Here is a 17,277-nt window from a genome sequence, read left to right as displayed (position 1 = left end):
ACAGCAGACCACTCTTTGTGATACAGTCACAATGTAGGGAATTCCCACTAGCATCCCGCAGCAAGCCTCGTTATTTAAAAGCAAATAACTACCGTTAGCTAGCAACGTGAAAGAGGGTCTAATAGCTGGCTCTGGAATCTCTTTAAGGACGCATGCCAAATTTGGAGCTTGAATGTTGCAAGCGCCATGCAATTGGATGTGCCTACAAACTACTGAGTGATCAGGTGTGGAAGTACATTCCTCACCTTTCAAATAAACTTCTTTCCCTTCTCTCATGCACCTGTATGTAAAGGGGAGTGACCAAACTTCATGCAGGAAAGCCGTACCCAATGGCTCATATCTGCCGAGGGCATAATGTTTCATGCACAAACTGAACTTAAACAAAGGAAATGGTAATGTGATTAACCCGTGGATAAGCCACACAGCGGAGTTCAATTCGGCCACTGAGAAAGGCAAAGGTTCTAACTTTTCAATATGTAGTAAGGAGTATGTTGCATCTTTCATGGACATGAATTGTTGTTTCGCAGTCAGATTAAACGGAAGGAATAAAGACGATGTATTCATGTAGTCCCAGGGAACTTTCCCAGTCTTCAACGTTTGCAAAGTCCATGCAAACTGCATGATAGAACGCAATTAATTTTGACCTTGATATAAAACAGACATATCATCCTGCACAATATCAACAACAGATGAAACAATATTATCTAATGTGTAAATTCTAGAAGAAAGGGTGTTAATGCTATTATCGATAACAGCTAGTACTTTTTCCAAATTGGCTTGATCAATGTCTCTCAATCTTGAAGCCGCTTCAATTTGCTATAATTTCCAAACTTCGTTATAAACAGCATACACCCATCTCTTGGACATGTCACCCACAGGACCCTTAACAAAATCATTCAAATCTATTTTGTCATTTAAGTTTGATAAATGAAGTTTAACAGATGCCAAGGTCGAATGTTGCAGCCAGTTCTGACATAACTTCCCTACAGAGTAACTGAATGGGAAGATTCAAAGCGGGGGTCCACCCGAACCTGGGTATATCCAGGGTGTAGACCCAGAAACCGGTGTTGATAGGAATCTGAGCTTCTCTGCCATAGTAACCATCCTTCACGATCAAAATCAGAAATGTTGAAGGATGTATTAGTAATATACGACTGCAACTCTGTAAGGGACAGATCTGTATGATTATCCCAATTAAGATAAGCATCCAGATCAGGAATAGAGGGGGAGTTCAACTTTTTAGAAGTAGCCAATCCAAAGCAGGTGGTTTGAAAAATAGAAGAATTAAAAAACAACATGTGGTTTGGGATGAGGCAGGCACGATGCAAAGCTTCTGTTCCCCGCACCTGCCACCCCAAACAGATTTAAGATCAATAATAGCTTTCCACAGGTCATAACCCCCGATAGCCAATTCATCAATTCATCCATAAAGGATTTGGAATATAATAATTTAGTGTGTGTCTGCCTAACCTTCGAGGCAGATTCAGCTGTCAATTTAAAATAAAAGGCAGTAGGTTCTGAGACACTAAAATCAGTAAAATATGCAAATTTGTTCACCAAAGTGTTGGAGTTGCCTTGCAGGGGCGTCGGACAATGTTCCCATTGTGTATAATTTACAAAATTCCAAAATGTATTAGCTTTATGTAGGAAATGATTACCATAATGTTGATAGCAAAACAGTTCACCATAATTAGCAATGTCTAAATACAAATCTTCAGCATCAAAGGCAGCATACTATTTCAAATCAGAAAACAGTGCCTCTATGGCCTGAACGTCCCAATCATCAGAACGGATGTTTTGTTTCACAACATCACCCATAGAAACACAAAGGACATTCGGAAGATTAATAACCTCAGTGGGTCCATGAATTTGAAATTTAACAGCATCCCACACAATCCCATCTAACACAGGCCAGGCAGTAATATTCACAAAAGTCTGGTCCCTCTTCATGATGTGTGATGAGGAGTGGGGGGCCATAGTTCCATCAATTAGTCTAATTGTAGACCTTTCCTTCAGGTAGTGTCCATTTACAAGACGAAAAAATACCACCACAAATCCAATGGTTATAAACAAAAAAACACATATGAGCACCAGCCTGTAAGTCCAAGGGGGAATTAAAAAATGTCTTTTAAACCAAACAACAAATATAGAAACTTTTGATGGAGCACTGGAAGTCACAGAGTTAGTGTCAAATGAGAAACGTGACTGGTTAACTGCAGTTGATTGTAAAACAGGCAATGATACATCTGCGGGATAAGCATACTCAGTATCTTCAGGTGGACCACCAGCCGGTGGTCTCAACAAAGGATTAGTAACTGCATGCATCTCGATGGCAATATCAGGCATGGTGGTAGAAGCCGGAGCCAAAACATAATTTCTCAGCATCGCAGGGCAAGAGGCCGCTGGAGTCATACTAAGAAGAATCGGCCACTCGCTGCAGTTTGACATTGTCAATGGAGATGTACCTGTTATCCTTGCGACCAGGAAGTTGAGGTAGAATGACTGTTCTTGTACCCTGCACGCCAAGCACTGGAACTGGTGCACAATAAGAGGGGTCGAACTCCTTCTTGTTCTCCACCTTCTCACGGACCAAGTCACCAACTCGAGGTAGCCAGCCGACTACCGGAATCCGAAGCGCAGCATCAGATGTGGATGTGAAGTGTTCCTTTGCAAGACTGTCTCTGGTCTCTTGTAGATTCTGTAATACAGCACAGTGATCATCTACGTCAAAGGGTGCGGCTGACGCCGCCATGTCTAGACCATCAAGGTCCGGGACAAACATTTTTATGCCAAAGAGCATCATGTATGGGGTCCGCCCACCCAGAGACCTTCTAGGGAGATTATTAAGTGCACGTTGTACATTATACAGATGGGCTAACCAATTCCTGCCAGTGCCTAAAACCCTAGCTGTCAGGAATTGCTTTAAGTCACGGGTCATTTGCTCCACCACACTATTACCCTCAGGCCGGTATGGAGACGAAAATTTTACTTGGACCCCCAAAGATCTCATGGCTTCTTTGTACGCCTTAGAGGCGAACGCAGGTCCCTGATCAGAATGAAGGGTACCACATGCAAAAATTCCCACAAAGACACGCAAATTCCTGATGACAGTACGAGCATCAGCACTCCTTTGTGGCCATACCCAAAGAAAACGTGTGCACGAATCCACTGCAACTAAGAAATACTTGTACGCAGTATCAGAGGAGAAAGGACTGCAGTGATCTAGATAAACACACCCAGGTGGTTTATTAGATATGTACAACTGAGCGGTGGGCGCGCGGCAGTCAAAGGTTTAATCTGCTGGCAAATGTCACAATCAAGAACATCAGTGCGAGTTTGTTTATACAACCCCGCGCCACCTGTGACGCTGTTGTAAGAGAGTAACAGTAGCTGAAACGCCGGCATGGGCAGAGGCCATCCCTTCGTGAGCCGCTGCTATAAAGGAAGGTCTGCAATCCGCGTTGGGAATCAATCTGTCACCAACGTCGTTAATTCTCACATAGGGGACTTTATCAGGACTTAAATGATAAGAGTACCGAGAAGGGAAACCTCTCGGGTAATTACTTCCCTTCTCCGTTGCAGCAATAGCTGCCAAGATATCATCATCCATCTTACTTTTGGATCTTGTAACTGCTGCTACTAGATATGTTGCCACTGCTGTTTTCGCTGCTTCGTCAGCTAAGCTGTTGCCGACAGCGTGGACACCAACTCGTTGGTGACCAAGAGTGTGAATTACATTCACGAGTGGCAGATGCTGTTTAAGTTCTGCCACCCGAACCCAAAGCATTTTATGCTTGATTGTGCTACCTTTGGAATCGCGATATTCATTCTGAGACCAAAAGAATAGATTGTCGTTAAAAGACTGAACACAGTAAAACGAGTCACTCACTATAAGAGTAGTAACCCGAGGATCAGCAAACTTCAGTGCAAGCACCAGAGCACGGAGCTCTGCCAACTGTGCGGTACAATAACCCAATGACTGCGTATGCATAACATCGGACTTGAATTCTCCATTCACAAAAGTACCCGCTACAATTGCGCAGGCCGCTGAATAGGCATGCTTCCATTCCGTTGCCGGTTGCGCCGAACCATCAGTGTAAATGACACAATGGTAATCTTCAAGCGGGCGCAAAGACAAAGGAGCTGGATGAACAAATTCATACTGCAAGAACTCCTGAGTCTGCAATGAGGCATCAAAGATATATGTGACATCTGGCGATGTCAAAGAAGTGGCCCATTGTATCCACTGTGGATGCAAAGCTTTAGAATTAGGTACACTGGCTTTCGTCACTGCCTCTAGAGCAGGATATGGTGTAACTACCAACATTCGTTTCCCTTGCGATAGCGCTTGTTCTTTAAGAATCGCCATCTGCACCGCAGTTAAAACTTTCTCAACCGAGGAAAAGCGCAGTTCAGCCGAAGTGTACAGGTGTGATTTGTAGGCAATGGGGACTATATCGCCCTCATTGAACGTTAAGTACGTGAAACCAACTGCGCCAGGCACAATTCTTATTACCAGGTTAGTGTGGTTATCACGTGTCAGTAAGTATTTCGAAGCAAGAAGATCAGCCTGCAATAATTGCAAGATAAGTGAATGCTCTGGCAGCCGGCTCGATTTGGAAAAAGTAGGTTGTACCAAGGCATATAGCGGCTTGATACGCTGGGCATAATCGGGAATATAAGTACGCCCGAAATTCAGAAAACCCAGCAAAGACTGTAATTTCTTCAGCGTTGTCGGAGCACGCAAGCATGCACACTTCTCCAAGAAGTGAGGGGCTAATCCTCGACCTTCATTGTTGAGCTCGTAGCCCAAAAACAACACTGTATATTCTGCAATGTGAGACTTCGCAAAGTTGAATTTGTAACCGAAGTCTGCAAACATAACAATGATGCGATCAACACGACACAGATGCGGCCATAACTCGTCGTCCGTGAGATAGATATCATCAACATACGAGTATGCATCAGGGTCAATGCTCTCCAACAGAGAGACAACACGTGCGGCAAAGCCGCCAGGGCTGTTTTTATAGCCCATGGCTAATCTCTTAAACTGTTTTTATTTGCCGCCAGAAGTAAACGCTGTCCACTGACTACTAATGGAGGACAGGTTATGGCTATAAAAGCCATTGGATATGTCAAGTGTGGTTTTAAACCTTTTTCTCACGAGACTATCAACGAGGGCAGAACTGTGGGTATTTTGTACAGCACATGTCCGACAATGAGAGTTCAAATGCCGGTAATCCAAAACTAGGCGGTACGACCCATCAGGCTTTGCTACAGTGAATTAAGGATTATTCATCGGTGACACATATGTTTCAATAACACCCTGATTGCTCAAGGATTTCCGCGACGTGGGATCTAGCTTCGCGACGCATGGGATATTGGGGCTGCGGCTGAGGCATAGATCGTAAAGGAATCTCATGGCTTGGCGACAATTTAACCCACCCAACCTGAGTACGGTACAAAGCCGGAGCAAGCACCTGAGCCCACTCTTCGGCAAACCTTTCAGCGTGATCCTTTGGCACTGTGTGAGCAAAGGATAGGAGGATTACCTCCTCCCCTCTAGGAGTATCCAAAATGAAAGCCGGGGGCCAGTCTGCCTCCGCCAAGAGAATATCATAGGAAGAGGTCAGATTATCCCAAATATCCCTTGTATTGTACGTTGTATGTCACCTTCAATTAAGAGGACTATGTCATATAGTCTGTCAGGGGGAGCCACTCTAGTATCAGCAGTTTCTACAGTTATGAACGTATCAGTTGCTGTCGCCTCCAGATATGGACGCAGTGCTTGACGCACTACTGTAACCTCCGCTGCGCTGTCGAGCAGCGATAGTGCCCATGTCAGGTTCCGAAGCTGCGTCCGCACTATCTGTGGCATACCTCGCTGTTAACTCAGCAACTTTCTTCTTCTGAAACGGGGGACGTTGACGTGCAAACTCGTCTTGCTTGCCTTTACCGTCAGGCTGACGGGGTTGCTCACGTCCTTGTTGGGCACCCCGACCTTTGCCACGTTCTCCGTCACCAGACTGTGAGGCCAATGTTTCCTGCGAAGAACGAGGAGAACGTTGTTCAGTAACCTGAAATCTATCAGGTGACCTAATACTAGTGCGATCGCGCAAATCATATGTGCGTTCACCCGTTGCCTGTACCGGTGAGGCAGGACGAGACCCCTGTTTCTGTTGCTGCTTACCCTGTTTCTTCATTCTCCAATTTTGATTAGGAAAAGTTGAACGATCGTCTTTACCAGACGAACTCACCTTAATTTGCTGTTCAATGTCTGGAATGACAATTGTAGGCTTAATCCCCAAACTACTGCGGCCAATAGTTCTATAATACTCCGCAATAATTTTAGGCAACTCTCAGGGCTTATCGAGTTCGTCAACGAGGGCTAAACCATTAGCCACTTGAAAGTGAACCGCATCTCCCTTGAGGTTAGCAAGGATGAGAGTGGCCACTACGTCGAACACACCGACAAGCCGCATTCCCAACTCGACCGCCGCCTCCGGACCGTGTTGATCTTGAACACGCTTGATGACGGAGGGAAGCACGGCCATAGATGGTGTGCCGAAGCACTTCGAGTAGACCGCTGCAAAAACTTTACCCCAGTTGTCACAATCAGACACCTCTGGGACTAAGTCTTTCTGCAAACTAATGGTGAGGATCCTGTGTTTCTCCACAGGAGTAGAGTGCGGAAATTCTGCCTCCAGCTGGTCAAATTTCTCAGCAAGCCAATAAGGTAAATCATCCTTATTTTGGGGGCGCTTACCCATTACCGAATTAACCATGACAGGACTAATGACAATCCCGGCCGGGCCAGCTGGCTGTCCCACAACAACAGGTGCCCCCACCTGCACGTTGCGTGAAACGTATTGCACTAAAGCCCAATATACAGTAATCAGGGCTGTATGAAGGACACGCAACTCATCCACCGCAACATTCAAATAACGAGGATGAGGTGTAAATCCAGCATTCACCGCTGGCATAGTCACCCAAGAGTAAAACAATTTGTAGGGGTATGAGGTATCGGCACTCACCACAAATATAACGACCATCCCATCATCCGGCACCCCAAACTGCGTCAAATGACACCGCAGAGTAGTTCGGCTATGCGCTGCAATATCGACCGCCATAAGGACACAGAGAAGAGTAACAATGTATATTACAGTAGCACAAGGGTTCAAAAATATAAAAACCTTAATTGACAAGCTTGATTGAACCTATCGTACCAATAGGTAGGTTACGACCGTCACTCCCGCTATCCGGTAACAAGAGTGAGGGCGTCGTGGACTAATATAAGCACTACTAAGGCATCTCAAATCAGAAGACCAAACGTTAGGTGCGCCATGTTGCAGGGATTCTGCTCATGCACAGAACTATGCACAGGACCTCAGTGAATTGTGGTGTACCAAAAACTCACCTCAGTACCCAGAACCCCTATCCGACCAGCATCAGTGTCTCATTCGCTTTTCATACCGTATAGAAGCTACCAATGATTAGACAACCCAGAACATGCGACTTTAGAGTACTCTCAGGAATGGTGGGAATCAGAAATACCTGTTCGTTATTATTCTCATATCAGTCCACAACAAGAGTAATCAGAGACACAGTAAAGTTTACAATGTTTATTTTATAAACTACGTGTCCTAAGATGCAGTACTTTGGCTAACATAAGCAGACAAATGATTAAGATTAAAATCATCAGTATTGTTACAATACCATAGAAAATGAAGGGAGAAATCATATTACAAATGAAGTGGAATACAACCACTCTCCCTTCGATAGTAACCTAGTATTATTAGACTAATAGAAGGTCTCTCGGTTTGAATGGGGAACCCCATACCGTAAAGATCAGCTTAGGTGAATCACATCACAGGATCAGCTATGCTCTGCACCTGGACAAGTTCTTCTCCAGAATGTGTGTGTTGCATGCAAACAGCAATATTAAAAGCTCTCGACTTTCAGGTATTTGCAGCTGTGTGCGTGTTATAGCTAGGGCATGGGCCGATCAACCTGAACTCAAAAACATACATTGTTTGTTGGCTCAGACTGCTTCTGCACACAATGTTCAGACCAAGGTTGCAGTGCACGTCTAGGGACGCGATCAACAGACAGTTCTCATGTGAAGAAAAGGCAAGCAAGCATTTTTCATATAATAACATCTATCTGCAGTGTTGTGTGCAAAGGCAGCAAAAGTGGCAAGATGGCGTTTCTAACATCTAAGACGCTTATGCTAACATAGCAATGTATGTCATCAAAATCTCCGCCTCCACTACACTAGTTTATCCCATGGTTTTTTGGGCACCATGACTGGAGACAGAAGGGCCTTACTCACGACTTTAGACTTGTCACTTCTGGCACAGCTGACTCAGTCCTTCACCAGCTGTACTGTCATGGCATCCATCAGGGGGAACCAGAAGTTGGCCCGAACTCTACTCTTGGTGACACTGTGTCCCAGATGGCCTTCGTGCGCCAGATCATATATTCTTCTTCTGAGACTCATGGGTGGAACCACTTTATTTTGGCGGTAGATTCTGTCACGTATGATGCTCAACTCGTTCCTGACTTCCCAGACGTCTCTGAGTCCCTCTTCCAGATCACAGCATCTGTTTGGCCACCCTTCTCTCAATCCACTTTTGAACCTTCCCAAAACCTCGTCCTCTTCCATGCTTTTCATCCACTCCTCTTCTGTAATGGCAGGGTCTTCTATAACCAAAATAGGACTGTCTAGCATTTCTTCCGGTTGCTCCATTTCCAAAGGTGTCCTTGACAAGAAATCGGCAATCCTATTGTGTTCACCAGGGATATACTGGACTTTGTAGTTGAAATTCTCTAATCCCAGGATATATTTCCCAATGCGAGGGGTATAATTTTTTATGCCCTTCACAGCGAAAATGGAGGTAAGAGGCTTATGGTCTGTACGAATGGTGAAATTAAGCCCCCCAAAGGAAGAATTTAAAATGCTTCACTGCCCAGAAACACGCCAGAGCCTCCTTTTCAACTACAGAGTAATTCTTTTCAGCACTTGTCAGGCAACGTGATGCAAAGGCAATAATCTTTTCCTCTTTTCCCTTCCTTTGGGATAAGGTGGCCCCCAGTCCCTTGTTGGATGCATCGGTCGTGAGGATGGTTTTTTTTGTGGGTCGAAAACGCCTAACGCTGGTGAGGTTAATATCTCTTGTTTGAGTATATCTACCACTGATTTATGATGTTCATTCCATTCAAACTCCTTGTTTTGTTTTAGTAGTTCTCTCACCGGTTCACATTTGGATGCAAGTTTTTTATGTACTTAGCCATGTATTCCATTAATCCTAAAAATGACTTGAGCTCCTCCTTGTTTTTCGGATATGGGGCGTCTCTCACCGCACTGAGCAGATTGCTTTTAGGTCTAAAGCCTTCTTCTGAAATGGAATGCCCCAGATAGTCAACCGACGTCGTCCTTATTTTGCATTTGGATTTTTGCACTGTTAACCCTGCATCCATGAGCCTCTTTACCACTAGTCTGAGGGTATTATCATGATCTTCCAGGTCGCTTCAGTAAACCAAGATATCATCTTGGAAGTACATGGAGTGCTCCACCCCCTTCAGGATCTGTTGCATAGCTTTCTGGAAAACTGGTGTCGCGGACGCTAGTCCAAAAGGCATCCTCCTGAACATGTACGCACCTTGGGGTGTTATGAATGCGGTGAGGGGTCTAGACTCTGGGTGTAGGTCAACCTGGTGGTACGCCATGGATAGATCGATGAAACTGAAATACTTCGCCTGGGACATGGTGCTGAGCATCTCATTTATGTTCGGCAGTGGGTGTCTTTCTATCCATATGCTCTCATTGAGGCTCCTCAGGTCAACACATCTCCCTCCCGCCCTCCTGAAGAAACCAACGTATGCATCAGGGTCAATGCTCTCCAACAGAGAGACAACACGTGCGGCAAAGCCGCCAGGGCTGTTTTTATAGCCCATGGCTAATCTCTTAAACTGTTTTTATTTGCCGCCAGAAGTAAACGCTGTCCACTGACTACTAATGGAGGACAGGTTATGGCTATAAAAGCCATTGGATATGTCAAGTGTGGTTTTAAACCTTTTTCTCACGAGACTATCAACGAGGGCAGAACTGTGGGTATTTTGTACAGCACATGTCCGACAATGAGAGTTCAAATGCCGGTAATCCAAAACTAGGCGGTACGACCCATCAGGCTTTGCTACAGTGAATTAAGGATTATTCATCGGTGACACATATGTTTCAATAACACCCTGATTGCTCAAGGATTTCCGCGACGTGGGATCTAGCTTCGCGACGCATGGGATATTGGGGCTGCGGCTGAGGCATAGATCGTAAAGGAATCTCATGGCTTGGCGACAATTTAACCCACCCAACCTGAGTACGGTACAAAGCCGGAGCAAGCACCTGAGCCCACTCTTCGGCAAACCTTTCAGCGTGATCCTTTGGCACTGTGTGAGCAAAGGATAGGAGGATTACCTCCTCCCCTCTAGGAGTATCCAAAATGAAAGCCGGGGGCCAGTCTGCCTCCGCCAAGAGAATATCATAGGAAGAGGTCAGATTATCCCAAATATCCCTTGTATTGTACGTTGTATGTCACCTTCAATTAAGAGGACTATGTCATATAGTCTGTCAGGGGGAGCCACTCTAGTATCAGCAGTTTCTACAGTTATGAACGTATCAGTTGCTGTCGCCTCCAGATATGGACGCAGTGCTTGACGCACTACTGTAACCTCCGCTGCGCTGTCGAGCAGCGATAGTGCCCATGTCAGGTTCCGAAGCTGCGTCCGCACTATCTGTGGCATACCTCGCTGTTAACTCAGCAACTTTCTTCTTCTGAAACGGGGGACGTTGACGTGCAAACTCGTCTTGCTTGCCTTTACCGTCAGGCTGACGGGGTTGCTCACGTCCTTGTTGGGCACCCCGACCTTTGCCACGTTCTCCGTCACCAGACTGTGAGGCCAATGTTTCCTGCGAAGAACGAGGAGAACGTTGTTCAGTAACCTGAAATCTATCAGGTGACCTAATACTAGTGCGATCGCGCAAATCATATGTGCGTTCACCCGTTGCCTGTACCGGTGAGGCAGGACGAGACCCCTGTTTCTGTTGCTGCTTACCCTGTTTCTTCATTCTCCAATTTTGATTAGGAAAAGTTGAACGATCGTCTTTACCAGACGAACTCACCTTAATTTGCTGTTCAATGTCTGGAATGACAATTGTAGGCTTAATCCCCAAACTACTGCGGCCAATAGTTCTATAATACTCCGCAATAATTTTAGGCAACTCTCAGGGCTTATCGAGTTCGTCAACGAGGGCTAAACCATTAGCCACTTGAAAGTGAACCGCATCTCCCTTGAGGTTAGCAAGGATGAGAGTGGCCACTACGTCGAACACACCGACAAGCCGCATTCCCAACTCGACCGCCGCCTCCGGACCGTGTTGATCTTGAACACGCTTGATGACGGAGGGAAGCACGGCCATAGATGGTGTGCCGAAGCACTTCGAGTAGACCGCTGCAAAAACTTTACCCCAGTTGTCACAATCAGACACCTCTGGGACTAAGTCTTTCTGCAAACTAATGGTGAGGATCCTGTGTTTCTCCACAGGAGTAGAGTGCGGAAATTCTGCCTCCAGCTGGTCAAATTTCTCAGCAAGCCAATAAGGTAAATCATCCTTATTTTGGGGGCGCTTACCCATTACCGAATTAACCATGACAGGACTAATGACAATCCCGGCCGGGCCAGCTGGCTGTCCCACAACAACAGGTGCCCCCACCTGCACGTTGCGTGAAACGTATTGCACTAAAGCCCAATATACAGTAATCAGGGCTGTATGAAGGACACGTAACTCATCCACCGCAACATTCAAATAACGAGGATGAGGTGTAAATCCAGCATTCACCGCTGGCATAGTCACCCAAGAGTAAAACAATTTGTAGGGGTATGAGGTATCGGCACTCACCACAAATATAACGACCATCCCATCATCCGGCACCCCAAACTGCGTCAAATGACACCGCAGAGTAGTTCGGCTATGCGCTGCAATATCGACCGCCATAAGGACACAGAGAAGAGTAACAATGTATATTACAGTAGCACAAGGGTTCAAAAATATAAAAACCTTAATTGACAAGCTTGATTGAACCTATCGTACCAATAGGTAGGTTACGACCGTCACTCCCGCTATCCGGTAACAAGAGTGAGGGCGTCGTGGACTAATATAAGCACTACTAAGGCATCTCAAATCAGAAGACCAAACGTTAGGTGCGCCATGTTGCAGGGATTCTGCTCATGCACAGAACTATGCACAGGACCTCAGTGAATTGTGGTGTACCAAAAACTCACCTCAGTACCCAGAACCCCTATCCGACCAGCATCAGTGTCTCATTCGCTTTTCATACCGTATAGAAGCTACCAATGATTAGACAACCCAGAACATGCGACTTTAGAGTACTCTCAGGAATGGTGGGAATCAGAAATACCTGTTCGTTATTATTCTCATATCAGTCCACAACAAGAGTAATCAGAGACACAGTAAAGTTTACAATGTTTATTTTATAAACTACGTGTCCTAAGATGCAGTACTTTGGCTAACATAAGCAGACAAATGATTAAGATTAAAATCATCAGTATTGTTACAATACCATAGAAAATGAAGGGAGAAATCATATTACAAATGAAGTGGAATACAACCACTCTCCCTTCGATAGTAACCTAGTATTATTAGACTAATAGAAGGTCTCTCGGTTTGAATGGGGAACCCCATACCGTAAAGATCAGCTTAGGTGAATCACATCACAGGATCAGCTATGCTCTGCACCTGGACAAGTTCTTCTCCAGAATGTGTGTGTTGCATGCAAACAGCAATATTAAAAGCTCTCGACTTTCAGGTATTTGCAGCTGTGTGCGTGTTATAGCTAGGGCGTGGGCCGATCAACCTGAACTCAAAAACATACATTGTTTGTTGGCTCAGACTGCTTCTGCACACAATGTTCAGACCAAGGTTGCAGTGCACGTCTAGGGACGCGATCAACAGACAGTTCTCATGTGAAGAAAAGGCAAGCAAGCATTTTTCATATAATAACATCTATCTGCAGTGTTGTGTGCAAAGGCAGCAAAAGTGGCAAGATGGCGTTTCTAACATCTAAGACGCTTATGCTAACATAGCAATGTATGTCATCAAAATCTCCGCCTCCACTACACTAGTTTATCCCATGGTTTTTTGGGCACCATGACTGGAGACAGAAGGGCCTTACTCACGACTTTAGACTTGTCACTTCTGGCACAGCTGACTCAGTCCTTCACCAGCTGTACTGTCATGGCATCCATCAGGGGGAACCAGAAGTTGGCCCGAACTCTACTCTTGGTGACACTGTGTCCCAGATGGCCTTCGTGCGCCAGATCATATATTCTTCTTCTGAGACTCATGGGTGGAACCACTTTATTTTGGCGGTAGATTCTGTCACGTATGATGCTCAACTCGTTCCTGACTTCCCAGACGTCTCTGAGTCCCTCTTCCAGATCACAGCATCTGTTTGGCCACCCTTCTCTCAATCCACTTTTGAACCTTCCCAAAACCTCGTCCTCTTCCATGCTTTTCATCCACTCCTCTTCTGTAATGGCAGGGTCTTCTATAACCAAAATAGGACTGTCTAGCATTTCTTCCGGTTGCTCCATTTCCAAAGGTGTCCTTGACAAGAAATCGGCAATCCTATTGTGTTCACCAGGGATATACTGGACTTTGTAGTTGAAATTCTCTAATCCCAGGATATATTTCCCAATGCGAGGGGTACAATTTTCTATGCCCTTCACAGCGAAAATGGAGGTAAGAGGCTTATGGTCTGTACGAATGGTGAAATTAAGCCCCCCAAAGGAAGAATTTAAAATGCTTCACTGCCCAGAAACACGCCAGAGCCTCCTTTTCAACTACAGAGTAATTCTTTTCAGCACTTGTCAGGCAACGTGATGCAAAGGCAATAATCTTTTCCTCTTTTCCCTTCCTTTGGGATAAGGTGGCCCCCAGTCCCTTGTTGGATGCATCGGTCGTGAGGATGGTTTTTTTTGTGGGTCGAAAACGCCTAACGCTGGTGAGGTTAATATCTCTTGTTTGAGTATATCTACCACTGATTTATGATGTTCATTCCATTCAAACTCCTTGTTTTGTTTTAGTAGTTCTCTCACCGGTTCACATTTGGATGCAAGTTTTTTATGTACTTAGCCATGTATTCCATTAATCCTAAAAATGACTTGAGCTCCTCCTTGTTTTTCGGATATGGGGCGTCTCTCACCGCACTGAGCAGATTGCTTTTAGGTCTAAAGCCTTCTTCTGAAATGGAATGCCCCAGATAGTCAACCGACGTCGTCCTTATTTTGCATTTGGATTTTTGCACTGTTAACCCTGCATCCATGAGCCTCTTTACCACTAGTCTGAGGGTATTATCATGATCTTCCAGGTCGCTTCAGTAAACCAAGATATCATCTTGGAAGTACATGGAGTGCTCCACCCCCTTCAGGATCTGTTGCATAGCTTTCTGGAAAACTGGTGTCGCGGACGCTAGTCCAAAAGGCATCCTCCTGAACATGTACGCACCTTGGGGTGTTATGAATGCGGTGAGGGGTCTAGACTCTGGGTGTAGGTCAACCTGGTGGTACGCCATGGATAGATCGATGAAACTGAAATACTTCGCCTGGGACATGGTGCTGAGCATCTCATTTATGTTCGGCAGTGGGTGTCTTTCTATCCATATGCTCTCATTGAGGCTCCTCAGGTCAACACATCTCCCTCCCGCCCTCCTGAAGAAACCAACGGCGGACCCCACCGACCTTAAGAACTACCGTCCCATCTCGCTCCTTCCTTTTCCGGCCAAAGTCATCGAGAAGACCGTCAACAGACAGCTTGCCGCCTTCCTCGAGACGAACGAATCCCTCGACCCCTCGCAGTCCGGGTTTCGGGCCAACCACAGCACCGAGACCGCCCTTATCGCAGCCACCGACGACATCAGAACCCTGATCGACAACGGGGAAACAGCGGCCCTCATCCTCTTGGAACTCTCTGCGGCGTTCAACACCGTCTGCCAACGCACCCTAGTGAAGCGCCTCAGCAACATCGGAATCTGAGAGAAAGCACTGGAGTGGATCATCTCGTTCCTCTCCGGAAGAACCCAGAGAGTCCGCCTCCCCCCGTTCAGATCCGAGGCCACCGAAGTCATCTGCGGCGTGCCACATGGATCTTCACTCAGTCCAACCCTCTTCAACGTCTACATGAGCCCCCTCGCAGCCATCGCACGCCAACACAACCTCAACATCATCTCCTACGCCGACGACACCCAGCTGATCCTCTCCCTCACCAACGACCCCACCACCGCCAGAGCCAACCTACACGAAGGGATGAAAGACGTCGCCGACTGGATGAGGAACAGCCGCCTTAAACTGAACTCAGACAAGACGGAAGTCCTCATCCTGGGATCATCACCCTCCGCCTGGGACGACTCCTGGTGGCCCCCGGCCCTGGGCACCGCTCCCAAGCCAACGGACCACGCACGCAACCTGGGCTTCATCCTGGACTCCTCCCTGTCGATGACCAGACAAGTCAACACCGTCTCATCTTCATGCTTCAACGCCCTGCGCATGCTCCGCAAGATCTTCAGATGGATCCCCACTGAAACCAGGAAGACCGCTACCCAGGCACTCGTCACCAGCCGACTGGACTACGGGAACACCCTCTACGCCGGAACCACAGCCAAACTTCAAATAAGACTCCAACGCATCCAGAACGCCTCCGCACGACTCATCCTGGACCTCCCCCGACACAGCCACATCACCGGACACCTGAGAGACCTGCACTGGCTCCCCGTCAGCAAGAGAATCACGTTCAGACTCCTCACCCACCCACACAAGGCTCTCCACGACCTGGGCCCCAAGTACCTCAACGACCGCATGACCTTCTACACGCCCACCCGCCAGCTACGATCGACCAGCCACGCCCTCGCCACCGTACCACGCATCCGCAGAGCCACCGCCGGAGGAAGATCCTTCTCCTACCTGGCAGCCAAGACCTGGAACTCCCTCCCCACCCACCTTCGGCGAACCCAGGACCATCTCTCCTTCAGAAAGCAGCTCAAGACCTGGCTGTTCGAGCAGTAACATACCCCCTCCCCCAGCGCCTTGAGACCCTCCCGGGTGAGTAGCACGCTTTATAAATGCCATGATTGATTGATTGATTGAACACATAGGCAAATCCCCTCATCACTGGCCTTGGCTGCGATGACAACTGGCACCAACCACTCTGAACATTCTACGGGTTGTATGATTCCCATGTCACAAAGTTTCTTGAGTTCTCTCTCTAGTGGCTCCTTCATTTGTTGAGGTACAGGACGCAGTTTGTGTCAATAGGTTTGGCGTTGGCCTTAAGTTTTATTTTGTGCTGGAAGTCGTGTAAAAGGCCCAGCTCTTCTCGAAACAACCTAGGAAATTCATCGCAAATTGTGCCCCCATCCAGGTTATTCGTAGTCAGTAGAACCTGTTCTTCCTTGTTAGGGTCCAGGATTATTCCTAGTTCCTTCTGGTGTTGCCATCCTAACAGGTTGGATCCTGACTCTACAATGTACACTTTCCCATACGTATCCCTGCCCTTAAACCCAATGCGCATCTCCTTCATGCCAAGGAGCGGTATAGGTTCTTTGTTATAACCAGTGGGTGTAACATCTGAATTCTGTAAAGTATTCCTCCCATGGCCATCAACACATTCATAATCCTTGATGTTTAACAATGTAAATAGGGAACACGAGTCAGCAAACATGGTGACAGGTATGTTATCCAAAGCTACATCGCACTTAGGGTAAACCATATTAACACTTCCTGAGCATTCTTTAACTTGTAATATATACTTATTTCCAACAGGCATTACACATTTAACTTCTTTACCCCAAGACCCTCCCGTGCCTCACCCTCCTTGACATGGGGGTCACCATCCCTGCACACCCTTGCAAAGTGTCCCCTTCTGTTACATTTCTTGCAGGTTACACTCGCTGTGGAACAATGAATACTATTGGCAAGGTGATTGCTACTCCCACACCTGAAACATCTGAGGTTCCTCTCACTACTAGGGGCCCTGTTGTAACTCTTTTCTTTGGTTTTTATTTTTAACACTTCGTGGTTCACCTCATCCTCTTGAATAGTAGCCACTACCTCAGGTGTCCCCTTCATTTCCTTAATGCATTTAGCCATGTGTTCAACAGATTTCACAATTTCAACAGCCTCTCTTATGTTGGGATTTCTAGCTAG

This window comes from Triturus cristatus, chromosome 1_1 (assembly GCF_964204655.1).
Source record: "Triturus cristatus chromosome 1_1, aTriCri1.1, whole genome shotgun sequence".
Lineage (NCBI taxonomy): Eukaryota > Metazoa > Chordata > Amphibia > Caudata > Salamandridae > Triturus > Triturus cristatus.
Note: the sequence above shows the minus strand (reverse complement) of the source record.